Below are 16,495 nucleotides of genomic sequence, written 5' to 3' on the forward strand. Positions count from 1 at the left end.
ACACGTGTTCTCCGGTGTGTGTCACACGGAAACGCATCCCCACTACATCCGTGTGGTACGGGTGCGGGCCGTGAGACAGCTGTGCTGTCGGAGAATACGTGGACATGTCAGCGTGAGAAAATCACGGACGCACGTAAGTACGGAATGGACACACGTTCCATTCCAAAATACTTATGTGTGTCCAAACAATAATGAAAACATAGGTCCACGTGTCTCCGTGCCGCCGGTACGTGAAAAAACTGCCAAACACATACCGGCGGCACAGATGTGTGTCTTAGGCCATAGACAGAGCGGGGGCTACATCCTAAGCGCATGAAAGAAGTGACATGTTGCTTTTTAGAACGCAGCGCTTCGGCAGCAGCCGAAGCGCTGCGTTCTAATACGCCATGTGGGCGTGGATTAGGCACAATCTTCATAGACTCTGCTGGGGATGCAGGACGCATGCACTTACGCTGCGGTGCAGAACGCAGCGTAACTGCATGAAAATACGCTAGGTGGGCACATAGCCTAAAGCTGTGCTTCTGTAAAGTTTCTTCAGAATAGCATTGCTCCAAAGTCATATGCAGTTATTGTGTTCATTCGCATATTCAGTGGGTGTGTAACAGGATATTGTAGAGGGAAAAAAACAAAACCCAAGAAAAAAAACAAATGAGCATATATCCTGTTGTGAGTAAATGGTAATAGTACATGTAAATGTGGTGTGCCAGATATTTAGTAGACCAGGCCGAGGGTCGAATCATGCGTTCATGGGAAGCTGTATAGGTTAAATGCCAGCTGAAAAAGGGGAAGCTCCGCCCCATTTGCACAAAGTACAAGAATCCAAAGCAAAACAAAAGAAATGAACCAAAGCAGAAGTTGCTGCACGTGCGATGTGTGAAACAGCCATAGTGTGAACGTTGCTCTTACACATTGACCACAGTGTGAATGTGCTCTTACACATTGGTCAAAGTATAAACGTCCTCTTAAGGGTGCTTTACATGCTACAATATATCTTACGATGTGTCAGCGGGGTCACGTCGTAAGTGACGCACATCCGGCACCGTAAGTTACATTGTAGCATGTAAACGCTACGTGCGATTTCGATTGAACGGTAAAACGTTCATCACATGCACGTCGTTCATTTCCTAAAAATTGAATGTCAGGTTGTTCATCGTACCCAGGGTAGCACACATCGCAGTGTGTGACACCCCGGAAACGATGAACAGATCTTACCTGCGTCCCGCGGCTCCCGCCGGCAATGTGGAAGGAAGGAGGTGGGCGGGATGTTTACGTCACGCTCATCTCCGCCCCTCCGCTTCCATTGGCCGGCTGCCGCGTGACGTCGATGTGACGCCGAACGTGCCTCCCACTCCAGGAAGTGGATGTTTGCCGCCCACATCGAGGTCGTATGGACGGGTAAGTACGTGTGACGGGTGGTTATTCGTTTGTGCGACACATTCAACAAATTGAACGTGCCACACATACGATGGGGACGGGTACGATCTCATACAATATCGTATGCTTAATTGAAAGGTGTAAAGCAGGCTTAACACATTGGCCAAAGTGTGAACGTGCTCTTACACATTGGCCACAATGGGAACATGCTCTTACACATTGGCCACAGCGTGAACATGCTCTTACACATTGGCCACAGCGTGAACGTGCTCTTACACATTGGCCACAGCGTGAACGTGCTCTTACACATTGGCCACAGCGTGAACGTGCTCTTACACATTGGCCACAGCGTGAACGTGCTCTTACACATTGGCCACAGCGTGAACGTGCTCTTACACATTGGCCACAACGTGAACGTGCTCTTACACATTGGCCACAGAGTGAACGTGCTCTTACACATTGGCCACAGCGTGAACGTGCTCTTAAGCCTGCTTTACACGGTATGACCTATCATGCAACTTCACAATCGATCGTACCCGCCCCCGTCGTTTGTGCGTCACGGGCAATTAGTTGCCCGTGGCGCACAAAGTCGTTAACCCCCGTCACACGCACTTACCTGCTGCGCGATGTCACTGTGGGCGGCCAACATCCTCTTCCTGAAGGGGGAGGGATGTTCGGCGTCACAGCGATGTCACACAGTGGCCGGCCAATAGAAGCGTAGGGGCGGAGATGAGCGGGACGTAAACATCCCGCCCACCTCCTTCCTTCCGCATAGCCGGCGGGTGCCGCAGGACGGAGGTAAGCTGCTGTTTATCGTTCCCGGGGTGTCACACGGAGCGGCGTGTGCTACCCCGGGAACGATGAACAACCGGCGCCATTTTAATTAAACGAGATTATTAAACCGAGCGACGAGTACACGACTCACAATTTGTGAGCGATACTGCGTCGCTCGGAGGTGTCACACAGCCCAACGTCGCAAGCGATGCCGAATGTGCGTCACAAAAACCGTGACCCCGACGATCTATCGCACGAAAAGCACCCTTTACACATTGGCTACAGCGTGAATGTGCTGCCTCTTACACATTGGCCACAGCGTGAACGTGCTCTTACATATTGGCCACAGCGTGAACGTGCTCTTACACATTGGCCACAGCGTAAAAGTGCTCTTACACATTGGCCACAGTGTGAACGTGCTCTTACACATTGCACGTATACCAACTCATGCACCAGCTCAGTTCTTTGGTTTTGCTGTAGTTTCTTGTACTTTGTACAAGTGGTGCCGAGAGATTCACCTCCCCCAAGGGTACAAGATACAGTGCCTACAAGTAGTATTCAACCCCCTGCAGATTTAGCAGGTTTACACATTCGGAATTAACTTGCCATTGTGACATTTGGACTGTAGATCAGCCTGGAAGTGTGAAATGCACTGCAGCAAAAAAGAATGTTATTTCTTTTTTTTATTTTTTTTTAAATTGTGAAAAGTTTATTCAGAGGGTCATTTATTATTCAACCCCTCAAACCACAAGAATTCTGTTTGGTTCCCCTAAAGTATTAAGAAGTATTTCAGGCACAAAGAACAATGAGCTTCACATGTTTGGATTAATTATTTCTTTTTCCAGCCTTTTCTGACTAATTAAGACCCTCCCGAAACTTGTGAATAGCACTCATACCTGGTCAACATGGGAAAGACAAAGGAGCATTCCAAGGCCATCAGAGACAAGATCGTGGAGGGTCACAAGGCTGGCAAGGGGTACAAAACCCTTTCCAAGGAGTTGGGCCTACCTGTCTCCACTGTTGGGAGCATCATCCGGAAGTGGAAGGCTTCTGGAACTACTGTTAGCCTTCCACGGCCTGGACAGCCTTTGAAAGTTTCCACCCGTGCCGAGGCCAGGCTTGTCGGAAGAGTCAAGGCTAACCCAAGAACAACAAGGAAGGAGCTCCGGGAAGATCTCATGGCAGTGGGGACATTGGTTTCAGTCAATACCATAAGTAATGTACTCCACCGCAATGGTCTCCGTTCCAGACGAGCCCGTAAGGTGCCTTTACTTTCAAAGCGTCATGTCAAGGCTCGTCTACAGTTTGCTCATGATCACTTGGAGGACTCTGAGACAGACTGGTTCAGGGTTCTCTGGTCTGATGAGACCAAGATCGAGATCTTTGGTGCCAACCACACGTGACGTTTGGAGACTGGATGGCACTGCATACGACCCCAAGAATACCATCCCTACATTCAAGCATGGTGGTGGCAGCATCATGCTGTGGGGCTGTTTCTCAGCCAAGGGGCCTGGCCATCTGGTCCGCATCCATGGGAAGATGGATAGCACGGCCTACCTGGAGATTTTGGCCAAGAACCTCCGCTCCTCCATCAAGGATCTTAAGATGGGTCGTCATTTCATCTTCCAACAAGACAACGACCCAAAGCACACAGCAAAGAAAATGAAGGCCTGGGTCAAGAGGGAAAAAATCAAGGTGTTGCAGTGGCCTAGTCAGTCTCCTGACCTTAACCCAATTGAAAACTTGTGGAAGGAGCTCAAGATTAAAGTCCACATGAGACACCCAAAGAACCTAGATAACTTGGAGAAGATCTGCATGGAGGAGTGGGCCAAGATAACTCCAGAGACCTGTGCCGGCCTGATCAGGTCTTATAAAAGACGATTATTAGCTGTAATTGCAAACAAGGGTTATTCCACAAAATATTAAACCTAGGGGTTGAATAATAATTGACCCACACTTTTATGTTGAAAATTTATTAAAATTTAACTGAGCAACATAACTTGTTGGTTTGTAAGATTTATGCATCTGTTAATAAATCCTGCTCTTGTTTGAAGTTTGCAGGCTCTAACTTATTTGCATCTTATCAAAACTGCGAAATCTGCAGGGGGTTGAATACTACTTGTAGGCACTGTAATTACAATGACACTCAACTCTTTCCCTCAGCACCCAGATTTCCTATGCTCTGATATCCCTCTTTCACTCAGCATCCAGCTTTCCAAGGTTCTGTTATCCATCTTGTCCTCAGCACCCCGCTTTCCCATATTTTGCTATACATCTTTCCATCAGCACCCAGCTTTCCCATGCCCTGCTATACATGGGGCTTACTGCTGGTCGGCAGGGCTTACTGCTGTGAGGCTTCAGAGCAGTGAGTTCAGTGAAAAGGATGGATGTGCTGAGGAGGATGATAAGCTTTTCTTCCCTCTTCTGATGGACGGGGAGAGGTGGAGTTTAAATAAAACATACAGCATATGTGCTGCAATACATTTCAGCTGGATGTGCGCACTCGGACACACATCCAGATGAAGCATGCGCTGAGGTTGGCAGGCCCTCTAAACCCCTGGCCCAGGTCGCAGCCCCTTCGACCGCGATTTCCATCCAAAAAAGTGGTATGATTTTTTTTTCTCACTAGTCATCTGTGTGCAGTCTGTATACAATCCTATGTTACAGAATTGCAATGAATAAAAAAAAAAATCGAATGCCATTCTATGGCATTTGATTTTTTTCTTACACCCATAGACTTGTATGTAAAGGGCATTTTACACGCATCGACATCGCTAACGAGATGTCGTTGGGGTCACGGAATTCATGACGCACATCCGGCCTCGTTAGCGACGCCATTGCGTGTGAAACGTATGAACGACCGCTAACGATCAAAATTACTCACCTAATCATTGATCGTTGACACGTCGTTCTAATCCCAAATATAGTTGTGCTGTTGCAGGACGCAGGTTGTTCGTCGTTCCTGCGGCAGCACGCATCGCTACGTGTGACACCGCAGGAACGAGGAACATCCACCTGCGTCCTCCGGCAACGAGGTGGGCGTCATTTTCTTTCGGCTGCTTTCCGCCCCTTCGCTTCTATTGGACGGCTGCCGTGTGACATCGCTGTGATGCCGCACAAAGTGCCCCCTTAGAAAGGAGGCGGTTCGCCGGCCACAGCGACGTCGCTAAGCAGGTAAGTTTGTTTGATGGCTCCTAGCGATGTTGTGCGCCACGGGCAGCGATTCGCCCGTGATGCACAACCGACGGGGGGCGGGTGCTTTCACCAGCGACATCGCTAGCGATGTCACTGTGTATAAAGCAGCCTTAAGTCTCATCCGATTTCTGGAAGACAATTGAGCATGCTGCAATTTTTTTCACACACAGGTTCTGTAAGAGTAAAACAAAAATTTGATCTGCACTGCCTTATTGTATAACACTAGACTGAGTACTGTCCGGTTTTTCCTGGATAGCTTTAGGACTTTTGGTCATTTGAATGAGCCCTTACAGTGTTAATACAATAATCACACAGCCAGGCTTCACAAATGAGTCACGGAGCCACAACCATTTCTATGTGCTTACTGGGGACTGACTTTCACATACTACCATTACAGTACAACTGTAAAAAATATCATTTGTATTGATCAACTCCTCTTTAAATCCCAGCATCGACTTTTAAAAAGGGCAGCAAAAGTTTCTTTCACTGACTTTAAGGAGATGATATCTCTATCACTAATTGCATGCTGAGGGTTCCAAAATCTTTTGAATAACGGAGCCGGAGCAATAGTTAAAGGGATATTCCCATCTCCAAGATCCTGTCCCAAATATGTAGTGGGTGTAATAATAATAATATTAGCAAATACCTCCAATTAGAAATGTAGTATAGTTCTACTAATTAGATAAGTTGATTACTTCATCTGCAGGAAATTGCAGTGTAAGTATTCATGGTTACGACCACTTATATAGTGACAGACAGTTAGTTGCTAGTGATCCGTCCTGCACAAGCAACTACAGACCAGTCTCCAATCTCTCCTTCATCTCTAAACTCTTGGAGCGCCTGGTCTACTCTCGTCTCACCCGCTACCTCTCCTCTCACTCTCTTCTAGATCCTTTACAGTCTGGCTTCCGCCCTTTACACTCAACAGAAACTGCTCTTGTCAAAGTGACCAATGACCTATTGACAGCAAAACGTAACGGTGACCACTCGCTGCTTATTCTTCTTGACCTTTCTGCAGCCTTCGACACTGTTGACCACCATCTCCTTCTCTCTATGCTCCATTCTATTGGCCTAAAGGACACTGTGCTTTCCTGGTTCTCTTCCTATCTTTCTGGCCGCTCGTTCAGTGTATCATTTGCTGGCTCCACATCTTCTCCTCTTCCTCTCACTGTTGGGGTCCCTCAAGGTTCAGTCCTTGGCCCTCTTCTGTTCTCCCTCTACACTGCCCCAATTGGACAGACCATCAGCAGATTTGGCTTTCAGTACCATCTTTATGCTGATGACACACAGCTATACACCTCATCCCCTGAGCTCACCCCCGCTGTACTACAGAACACAAGTGACTGCCTGACTGCAGTTTGCAACATCATGTCTGCTCTCTATCTGAAACTTAACCTTTCCAAAACTGAACTTCTTCTTTTCCCTCCATCTCCCAACCTTCCTAAACCTGACATCTCCCTCTCTGTGTGTGGCACAGCGATAAGTCCTAGGCTGCAGGCCCGCTGTCTGGGGGTTATACTTGACACTGATCTCTCCTTCACCTCCCACATACAATCTCTTGCCCGCACCTGCCGCTTGCACCTTAAGAACATCTCTAGAATCCGCCCCTTTCTCACAATGGAAACGACAAAAACCCTCACCGTGGCCCTGATCCACTCTCGCCTTGACTACTGTAACTCTCTATTAATTGGTCTCCCCCTAACTAGACTCTCCCCTCTACAGTCCATCCTTAATGCAGCAGCCAGGGTCACCTATCTGGCTAACCGCTACTCGGACGCCTCTGCGCTGTGCCAGTCATTGCACTGGCTGCCCATATATCACAGGATCCAATTCAAACTGCTTGTTCTCACCCACAAAGCTCTCCACAGTGCAGCACCCTCCTACATCTCCACCCTCCTCTCTGTCTATCATCCCACCCGTTCTCTACGCTCTGCAAATGACTTTCGACTAACATCCACACTAATTCGAACCTCCCACTCCCGAATCCAAGACTTCTTCCGAGCTGCACCAAACCTCTGGAATGCTCTACCCCAAGAAGTTAGGACAAATCACAACTTACTCAGCTTCAGACGCTCCCTAAAAACGCATCTTTTTAGGGCGGCCTATCACACTCCCTAGCCAAACTAATTTCACATAATCCCTCTACAACTTCTCAGAACATAACCCCACGTCAAACTCCTTGGCACCCAAATGCATCTCAAGGCTCTTGCCAACTGGTCCAGGAAGCCATCATCTATCCCCCATGAGCTGGCTGGATTGTCATTTTAAATAAACACTTGTACCTTGCCCCTCCCCCCATCTCATTGTAGATTGTAAGCTCTCACGAGTAGGGTTGCCATTTTTCCTTTTAAATATTGTAGCCTCTATAATTGTTACTTGTTTGTATATGTTTATGTATATGATATGTATATGTTCCTCCTGAATTGTAAAGCGCTGCGGAATATGTTGGCGCTATAGAAATAAAGATTATTATTATAAAGATTATTATTATTATTATTAGTGGTCGTTACCATGGAAACCTAATGTATTGTAATGCCCTGCACATGAGGTAGGGGACATAGCAAATCAGGAGAACTATACTACATTTGTAATTGGAGGTATTTGCTAATACTATTATTATTATTACACCTACTACATATTGGGATAGGGTCTTGGAGATGGGAATACCCCTTTAAGTTTCCTGCAGGAAACTACAACTTGAATGGAGTTGTGTTGTGTTTCCCAGAACAGCAGATGGGCGAAAGTGCTGCCATGAAGATGAGTACTGAGGGCCCGTATAACCCCTTATTTTCCAGAACAGTGGGAATCCCAGAGGTCTGAACCCTCACTGATCACTATGTTATTGTACATCTTAGACCTCTTTCACACGTCTGTGCAAAACACAGACGTGTTTTATGGTCCATGGTGTAGGTGCGTATGTGTGTGCGTTTGTCCGTGTATGTGTTTTCCATGTGCAGTACGTGTGACACCCGGATAGCACATGGACAGCATGAACTTCTATACTCACCTGTCCCCAGTACTGCTGTCTTCAGCACTGCTGCTGTTTCTGGGTGTGTCGCGGGCGGGGGAAACGCCGCCGCTGCGCTCGCTAACGCTCGGGTCCGGCGCTACTGCGACTGCTGCTCGGTGGCTCGAGCGGTGGGCCGGATCCGGGGACTCGAGCGGCGCTCCTCGCCCGTGAGTGAAAAGGGTGGTTGGTTTTGGGGGATTTAGTCCGTGACGCCACCCATGGGTTGTGGTGAAGATAGGCACCACCGCTGCTGGTGACGGGGATCCCGGGAGCGATGGTAGGGAGCAGCTGGGATGTTGTTTTCCCCCTCCGTGGGTAGGGGTCAGTGATCCCGGGGCCTGGTGGTGTGACGGGGAGGCAGGGTTGGTGAGGTGCAGGGTTGCAGGGACAGCGCGGCGCGGTGCTGGATGGCACGGGTGTACTCACTCAGTAAGAGATGCAAAAAGTCCTCGGTAAACCAAACGGCTGGACGGGTCCCGCAGCCGGCTGCAGTGTCTCTCCCCGGACAGGTGATGGCGGCTGTCTTTCCCTGCACCTTTGTGTACTGTTTGACTACGATGGATCTCCAACGGTAGTCCGCTCCCCGATGTATGGATGCCAGAGGAGCCCGTTTGCCCGCAGGCACTGGCCCTTGGGTCTCTAGCCTTAGGCGGTAGCTGTATACCCTCACGGTGCGGGCGGTTGCCTTCTAACGGGTCTTTGGCTGTTAAGAAACCCTTGGGGTTCCTGTCACACTCGGATTTGACTGTTGATGGCGACTCCAAGCCTAGTCGGGGTCCGATGGCCCTGTCTGTGTGTGCCGGCTTCACTTCGCTCCCCGGTCGGTACCGGCGGGCCACCGCCCGTCCCCGGTCCTACGGTTCCGCGTTGATTCCCCACTCCTGCAGACGACCACCACCGTCTGCCAACCTTGTTGTCAGTGCCTGGGCCACAAACCCAGACACTCTCCACTTTACTCCTCTCACTTCAACCTACTCCACTGTTGTGTCACTTTTCCCTCCTCCAGGCCTGTGAACTCCTCGGTGGGTGGGGCCAACCACTTGGCTCCGCCCTGCCTGGTGTGGACATCAGACCCTGGAGGGAGGCAACAAGGATATTGTGTTTGGCTAATGTTACTGTCTAGTGGGGGTGGGGGTGTATGTGTGTTACCTGTTACGACCTGGCTAGTCCAGGGCGCCACAGGTGCAGTGAATATGCATGAGCATAAATGAGTGAGCCCGGAAGCAAGTGACAATGTAGTGCCCCATGGGGCAGGTGCATTTAACCTACTCTTCGCCGAACCATTGACTGTCATGGTCACGGGCGGTCTAGCCCGGCTCCATTGCCCTGATGCGTACAGAAAATGGCAGGGGAGAGATGTTGGGGCAGTTGTGAGGTGTTTGTTGTGACACCACCTGTGGTATGCGGCCAGGGAATGAGCTGCTGTCGCTGTCCTCCGAGGCAGATGGTAGTAGCAGCCAGGGATGGTATCACTTCCCACAGGTGGAGCAGGCTCCGGGGAGGATGATGAGGGAGTAGTAATGGCAGCTCGGAGCGGCAGTATGGGTAATAAAGAGTCAGAGTCTATGGCTGCAGTTCCAGGTTGTTTACTCACTTTTGTATCATGCCGCTCACCGAAGTAATACCGGTCACTTGCTATGATGGACTCCGTCGAACCCGAATTCCCTTACAGATCAGTCCGGTTTGGTGTTTGGTTGCTTCTCCTTGTAACGCCTGTCTGTAGATCCTCTGGCTTGAAGCTATGAGGGGATCCTGGGTTTCACAAGATGCACTCTTGTCCCTATCTGCAGGTGCCGCAGTTCCGATGTGGGGCCCGGCTTGAAGCGAGACCCCTGATCCTATATGGCACTGTGCTGTCGGGCGCTGTGTGGTCAGGAAAGCTCGAAACTTTCCCTGTCCAGGCAGATTCTGGAAAACCAACGTGAAGTATGATCTTCCCTAGGGTCCTGCCACCCTGTGTGACGTTGATTCCGTGGGGAGCAGGTTCACTCTCCCCACGGCAATCGTGTGAAATTCTCCTCCTTCCCACCGGAGCACCTGTAGATGTGACTGCCCTCTCCCTCTCCTGCTGGAGAACTCCTTAACTGTTGTGTTGGCTCCTGACTCCCCCTGCTGGCTGCTCCTCCCCCTCCCAGGTTTTAAGCTAGTGGGACTGGGGCCCCTGTTGAGGGCATCCTGTAAATGCTTCTCTGTCGGCGACCCCTTTATTGCCCTACACTAGCCCAGTACCCAGTGGGGACAGGGCAACCTGGTGTGAATTTGAGTGTGTAATGTGGTGAAACCGGGACTGACCTCCTCAGGAATTGGGTTTAGCATTACACCCAAATTTGAGTGCAATACTCTGTGGCGACTGCAGCCTCAGGGGTGCCACAATAGCAGCACTGAAGTCAGCAGTGGTGGAGACAAGTGATTATAGAAAATAATTTTATTTCAGGCACATGATTTATCCGGTACGTGTCACACCGATGTCACATGTTTCACAGTAGTGTGTGTGGCCCGTGTGACATCAGTGCTGCTGGAGAAAAATGGACATGTCACCGTGTGGAGATCATGGACACAAATGTGCTCCACCCGAACACGCATCAGGTATGAAAACACGGAGGTGTATGCAAAGTCATTGATTTTAAAGGGAACCTGTCAGGTCCAATATGCACCCAGAATCATGAGCAGGTCTGGGTGCATATTGCTAATCCCTGCCTAACCGTCCCTGTATATGTAGCACCCCTGGGCTTCAAGCGCCACAGGGTAATACATCACTTTTCAGGGGTAATATCTATCCTGGGTCAGGAGGGGGTTAACTGCCGGTGCCTTCACAAAACACACACAAACAACAGTAAGGTGCTTACTCACAGGGGGTTAGACTAGGGCTGACAGGATAGTGAGGCATCACAAAGCATGGGACTTTCCCATTCGCTAGGATAACTGGGGGGGGAAGCGGGCACCACATGGGGTAGAAGTAGGTGCAACCATCACACTTACAGCAGAACCTTCCTGGGCACAGCTTGGGATAACATCTAACACTGACAACAGGAGTTAGTGTTTCTCTCTCTTCATGGACCCGTGGCTGTGACTGGAGGCTCGGCCCGGGTTCCGGATAGTAACCAAGGGACACTACACAAAAAGATATTTACGGGCACTGGCGGTGACCGCCGACTAGCCGGGATCAGCTGGAGCGCATCGTGGCAGAGATCAGTACTCTGGGGCAGCGCTTGAACAACCTGTGAGTAAAAAACCTGGAACCGCAGCCCCTGTCTCTGCGTCTCCTTTATCGGTGCCATTGCCCAGCGCTTTGGTGCCAACGGGGACTACCACCACCCTCCGGCCTCCATCATCCTCCCCGGGGTAATCCCGTTCCACCTGTGGGGAGCGACACCATCCCGGCTGCACCCAACATCTGCCCCGGTGAGAGACCCTGCAGTGGCGGCCGCATACTTGGCCGCATACCACAGGTGGCATCACGATCATCTAATAGACTTTCCTAACCGTCATTACCATCCCCATCCTCCATTCCTGCCTCCCGTCCACTGTCTTTCTTCCCCTCCTGTATGCCTCGGGGCAACGGAATCGGGCCAAACCAGAGGATCTGCACTCCCGGCCCAGCAATGAGTAGGTTAAAACACCTGGCCTGTGGGGCGCTACATATACACTGGCATAGATAAAGAGATCTTTAGAAAAAGTATTTCTAAAAATCTTTTACCGTATGCTAATGAGCGTGGCGACTAGTCCCCTGGGCATTAGTTTCCTTGACTAGTTGGCTCCATTAGCATGTTCGTATGCCCCTGTGGGCCCCTGTGAATTTGCTAACATGCTAATGAATGTGCAGCATCAGAGGATGATCTCACTCACTTCTCCGCTGCCCTACACTGGATTTCGTCTCAGTGCGCATGTCCTCGGAGTTTGGGTCATGCGCACTATGAAGCTGGGTGTGCGCGTCCTGGCTTCAAACTGAAGTAGTGCGCATGACCCAAACTCCGCGGTCATGCGCACTGAGCCAAAATCCCCCGTCGGACGCAATGGCAGCAGAGAGGGGAGTGAGATCATCATCTGACGCTGCACATTCATTAGCCCACAGGGGCCCATAGGGGTGTACTAACATGCTAATGGAGCCGACTGACCAGGGAAACTAACGCCCAGGGTAAAAGATCTTTAGAAATACTTTTTTCTAAAGATCTCTTTATCTATGCTAGTGTATACAGGCAGGAATTAGCAATATGTACCTAGAACTGCTCGTGTTTCTGGGTGCACCCGACAGGTTTCACTTTAATGGGTCTACGTTTGTATGTGTCTCTAGTATGTGTGAAAAAAGATGTCACAGGTACTGGAAACATGGACATGTGAAGGAGGCCTTAGCAAGATACTATGGCATTATAAGATGGGAATAGTTTAATGGTGAGAGACTGGATAAACGCAGCTCTATTCTTAGGCGGGCTTTGCACATTGCGACATCGCAAGCCGATGCTGCGATGCTGCATGCGATAGTCCCCGCCCCCATTGCAGGTAGATTATCTTGTGATAGCTGGCGTAGCGAAAATTATCGCTACGCCAGCTTCACATGCACTCACCTGCCCTGCAACCGTCGCTCTGGCCGGCGACCCGCCTCCTTCCTAAGGGGGCGGGTCGTGCGGCGTCATAGCGACATCACACGGCAGGCGGCCAATAGCAACGGAGGGGTGGAGATGAGCAGGATGTAAACATCCCGCCCATCTCCTTCCTTCCGTATAGCCGCCGGCGGCAGGTAAGGAGATGTTCCTCGCTCCTGCGGCTTTACACACAGCGATGTGTGCTGCCGCAGGAACGAGGAACAACATCGTACCTGTCGCGGCAGCATAATTATGAAAAAGTCGGAGCCTGCAACGATGATACGATGACGATGCTTTTGCGTTCGTTCATCGTATCATCTAGGATTTACAAACAACGATGTCGAAAGTGACGCCGGATGTGCGTCACTTTCGATTTGACCCCACCAACATCGCACGTGCAATGTTGCAACGTGCAAAGCTGCCCTTAAGATCATAACAGGTCATAGTAGACAGATCCCAACAGATTAATCAAAATGCCACAAAAGTCTATAGTGGGAAAACACATTAAGGATCAGTATTTAATCCTTTTTTATTGTCATAAAAGTGAATTCCATGTTCCTATGATTTGTGGTTGTTCATATTTTATATATTCTAAGGGGCACTTTGCACACTGCGACATTGCAGGTGCGATGTCGGTGGGGTCAAATTGAAAGTGACGCACATCCGGCATCGCATGCGACGTCGCAGTGTGTAAAGCCTGGATGATACGATTAACGAGCGCAAAAGCGTCGTAATCGTATCATCGGTACAGCATCGGCGTAATCCATAATTACGCTGACGCCATGGTCCGATGTTGTTCCTCGCTCCTGCGGTAGCACACATCGCTGTGTGTGAAGTCGCAGGAGCGAGGAACATCTCCTACCGGCCTCACTGCGGCTTCCGTAGGATATGCGGAAGGAAGGAGGTGGGCAGGATGTTTACATCCTGCTCATCTCCGCCCCTCCGGTCTGATTGGCCGCCTACCGTGTGACGTCGCAGTGACACCGCACGACCCGCCCCCTTAACAAGGAGGCGGGTCGCCGGCCACAGGGACGTCGCACGGCAGGTGAGTGTGTGTGTGAAGCTGGCGTAGCGATAACTTTCGCTACGCCAGCTATCACCACATATCGCTGCTGCGACGGGGGCGGGCACTATCGCACTCGGCATCGCAGCATCGGCCTGCGATGTCGTAGTGTGTAAAGCCCGCCTAAGAGTGATGCGGTTTTGATGTCTATCTTGAGCGCACTTTAGTATTTTCCTGTTAGCGCCTCATCCATTCTGCATGGAGTCTTAGCAGATGCATTTGGAGCAGAGTAATTTACCTGCTCAGATGGTTTGTGTATCTGGCTTTGAACTTGATCTATAAAATTGATTGAAGAGTGATTCTGTCTTTTCTAGTCCCATAATATATAATTCAGAGATGAACATGAAGCTTCCAAAAACAGTTAGGTATATAATGACTTCAGATGGTTTTCCGTGTGAAGAACCATCTTAATATCATGGGCTTTTCTGTTAATCAATATCCTGGGCAATTATATTGCAGCTGAGTTATTGTAAGACGGAGAGGAGCCTTAAGACATACAGCATCATTACACATCCCTGACCCATTCAGGAAGACAGGCATAACCTATTAATATTCTATATCCTACAGGTCAGCGTAGATTATGAAGAAAGGGTAAAAGAGAAATACTACTTTTATGGAGTTCTGTGGATCAATGGCTTGCTTAGAATTAAATATAACTGACAGCTGTGGTCACATCTCAAAAATGTTATGTCTATGGAATATTAATGCTCTAACTGTCTCAGCAAGATTGAGGAATCTAAAGCCAAGAGCCCCAGGCAAAATTTGTAAAAGGACTCCCAACCTATCAAGCTCAACAACCAATTCTTAATGCATCACCCATAAAGGGAAGGTAATACTGGGCTGTATTTTGTTACATATTTTGGCATATACGGCACATATGTAAGCTTTATATTTGTATTCACTTTAATGAGTTAATGGGTATAGTTGGAACTTTACCCAAAAAAAATGTACCTAAGTAAATAGTTGCTGCCTGTTGTGCCTGTGCCATGCTTCGCCCACACACAGCGGTCGTGCTGGTGATTCTGCAGCTTTCACTGATGTCGCGATAACAGAGCGCTGGCTTCACATCCGGTCTGCTCAGTAGACGAGCATCACTGCCAACGTCATGCTGATAGACAGCTGAAGTTGATCTCGTTAACTGCGGAAGATTCAAAGCAGCCCGCCGGCAGATCAATGGCGCCCACCCTGTCACACCACACAAGCCCACAGCAATATCGCCAACCCTCCGCACACTGACCCTCTTGAGCCACGACACCCCCTCCTCCGTGCCCGCAGCATTGCCTACCCTACCTTCTGGAACCTTCTGAACCTCTACACCACCACCTCTCCCCCCTGGTGAGTATGGCTCTAACGGAATTACATTTTAAAATATGTGGCATTCATGGCTTTCTCAGCCAAAAAGGTTCTCGACCCGTGCTCTAGATTCTGACCTCAGCCTTGTTTCCTGACTACATTCTTGACATGCAGTATGGATACGACATCTGATACTCAAAGTACTTTTCCTGGTTCTTAATCCTGGCTTTTTCAGGTTATCTGATATATTTTGTTTGATCCTATTTTTCATTGAAACTGAATTGGTTGTAGTGCCAGCATTTTTTCTTTTCTTCCTTCTGATTATGCCCAAGCTTTACACTTTGAATTTGTGCTTAAGGTGCTTCTCCAGTTCCTTTTTTTCTTGTTTTTTTTATATCTTGAATCATCTCTTGGTTTTTTGCATTTGATCTTTTAGCATAATAACGGATCCAGAATTTTTTCCTGATCAGCTACAACAGTGATATCCAGAAATGTTTTCAATGTCTGAAAATAAAAATTCAGACCATCCCATAGGGAAACAAGAAACAAAAAGGAGGAAACAAAATTTACCAACCTCCTTCTTGGGCACAAGACCAGGTACTCTAAAATTAGAAAACAGTAGATCAACTAATGGTCCCACCATCATATCTAACCAGACTTTTTATAGAATTTCTCCTGGGTCACATCAACAGAACCTGAAATAGACTTCAGTTTTTCTGACAAAAAAAATGAAAATACAATATAATACCTTTTGTAAGAAGGTTTGCCTCCTGGTAGAGTGGGCAATCAAATGTATGTGTAGTATGGTAATTACAAATTTAGAACATTGAGTGGAGCTCTATGTGGTGGTTGGGTTTATACTGAGTGTGAGCTTGGCATTTTTTCATGTTCCTGCCAATAATACAGATAAAATGTTATAGTCCTCTTGAATGATGTATTTTGCTACATAAGATTTACTGGTATATAATTACAAGACAATGTATTTCTCACATATACTAACTAGGTGTATGTCAAGAAATGGGGCTTTACAGAATTTACATGAGGCAGATAGATAATTGGAGTAAACAACACTTGTTATACTTCACTTGTGCTTTTGACAATCTGTGTACAACAAGATAACCTAAAAACCCATCTCAGTCCAGCAAAATCCTCGGAAATAGCAGTGGGGATCAGGTAGCAAAAGTCCTTAACCCCTTCACGACCAAT

Source organism: Anomaloglossus baeobatrachus, chromosome 3 (genome assembly GCF_048569485.1).
Source record: "Anomaloglossus baeobatrachus isolate aAnoBae1 chromosome 3, aAnoBae1.hap1, whole genome shotgun sequence".
In the NCBI taxonomy this organism is placed as follows: domain Eukaryota; kingdom Metazoa; phylum Chordata; class Amphibia; order Anura; family Aromobatidae; genus Anomaloglossus; species Anomaloglossus baeobatrachus.